This window comes from Phacochoerus africanus, chromosome 15 (genome assembly GCF_016906955.1).
Source record: "Phacochoerus africanus isolate WHEZ1 chromosome 15, ROS_Pafr_v1, whole genome shotgun sequence".
Classification (NCBI taxonomy): Eukaryota; Metazoa; Chordata; class Mammalia; order Artiodactyla; family Suidae; genus Phacochoerus; species Phacochoerus africanus.
In genome coordinates this window covers 91717916-91719867 of record NC_062558.1, presented here as the reverse complement: position 1 = coordinate 91719867, position 1952 = coordinate 91717916, and the positions used below count along the sequence as shown (strand labels likewise).

General features: G+C 39.5%; 1 pseudogene; it reads left to right on the top strand.

The window, feature by feature from the left end:
- The first annotated feature begins 724 nt into the window (after window positions 1-724).
- LOC125115672 (olfactory receptor 6C75-like) lies at window positions 725-1675 on the top strand (annotated as a pseudogene).
- The last annotated feature ends 277 nt before the right edge of the window (window positions 1676-1952 follow it).

The following is a 1952-nucleotide window of genomic DNA, read 5'->3' as shown; positions in this document are numbered from 1 at the left end:
TGGAATCTGAAAAAAGTACAGACTGAACTTCTTTGCAGAACAAATACTGACTCACAGACTTTGAAAAAAAACTTATGGTTTCAAAATGAGACAGCGTGGGGGGGTGGAGGGATGCATTGAGGGGTTTGGAATGGAAATGATATAAATTTTGTTTGTGATGATTGTTGTACAACTATAAATGTAATAAAATTCATTGAGTAATTAAAATAACAAAAAAACAAAAGGAGTGTTACTACTATCACTCTTATGTTTGTTTATAAGCTGATAATATTGTAAACATACAAAATATTTCTAAAATATGCAAATTTAAACAACCCTGTCTACTGATTTGGCCATATTTAAGAGCATAAGAGCATATAAATGACCCTAATGATAAAATTGGACATTGAGGGACACAGGAAACACTGACATTTCATGCCAAGTGAGATATGTGATTTGTCTTACTTAATTCTTATAAGAACCTGAACAAGTAAATTGTTTCATCTCCATTTAACAAAGGGTGAAAATGAAGCTCACAAAAGAACTAATATTCCAAAGATGACCCATCTCTCCATCTCTTCAATCAGGTCCTTCTGGTTTAAGAATCAGCTTGCTGGATCACGTTGCTACTTGCCCAGCTGCCCTTCTGGAGACAAATACTTGTTTTCATGCTTCTTTACAATTTTTTAGCTCACTGTTATGTCTTTATGTTAGGTTAAGACCACTACGAGATACTGAGTGGAAAGAGATATCCATGCAAATGGGGAATCAGACAACTGTCCAATAGTTCATCTTGGAGGGGTTTCCTTCTGTCCAGCATCTGGGAAAGGTCCTCTTCTTTGTGCACGTGCTGGCATACCTGGCATCCACTGCAGGCAATGCACTCATAGTCACCATCACCTATGCTGACTCCTGGCTACAGACACCTATGTATTTTTCCTCAGCATCTTCTCCTTCTTTGAGTGTGTTTCACAAGTGTTGTTATTCCTAAATTGCTGGTCATCTTTCTTTTAGGCAAACAAATGATTTCTTTTTCTGCCTGTTTCACACTAGCCTTTGTCTCTGTATTTCTGGGAGCAACAGGTTTCTTCTTCATAGCAGTAACGTCTCTGGATCAGTATGTGGCCATTTGCAAGCCTCTTCATTACACAACCATCATGAACCTGAGGACTTGCTTCCTCCTGGTCATGGCTGGCTTTGCTTTGAGCTTCACTGTCATCACTGGTTTAATTGTGAAGGTTTCCCAGTTATCCTTCTTGGCTCCCATGTCATTCCTTTCTCCCTCATTTCTTCTGTGACCTTGCCCCCTGATTCATCTCTCCTGCTCTGACACCAGATTTGTTGAAATGTTGGCCTTTGTCATTGCTTTGTGCATCCTTTTGACATCCCTCTTCATAACCATCATTGTATACAGCAACATAGTGATCACAATCGTGCGTCTCCCATCAGCTAAGGAGTAACAGAAAGCTTTCTCCACCTGCTCCTCTCACCTCATTGTCTTCTCTCTGATGTATGGCAGCAGTGTCTTTATATATGTGAATCCAAAACAAGTGAACAGACTGGAGTCCAACAGGGAAGCTGCCCTGTGAACATGGTAGTGACCCCACTGCTGAACTCTATAATCTATATTCTATGGAACAAGCAGGTTTGCCAGGCTCTGAGGGAGGCCATGTGCAGAATGAAAATATCAAGATAAAAAAGCCCCATGACCTTGGAGTGGAAAGCTTCAGAGAACCATCTGTCTACATTCCAAAGCTCCCAGTAGAGAGTCTCTGGCAAACATCACTTGATCTCTTTGCTCATCTCCAGCAAAATAGACATCTCTGCGTTCTCAAGGCCACATTTATGTGGATGCATACATAAATGGTATGTATAATTATTTCTTGGTATGCATAACTATTTCTCCCTAAATCTACCACATATTGATGATAATTGATTGTAATTGCAAAATCCTCATTGAATTTTTTATTCTT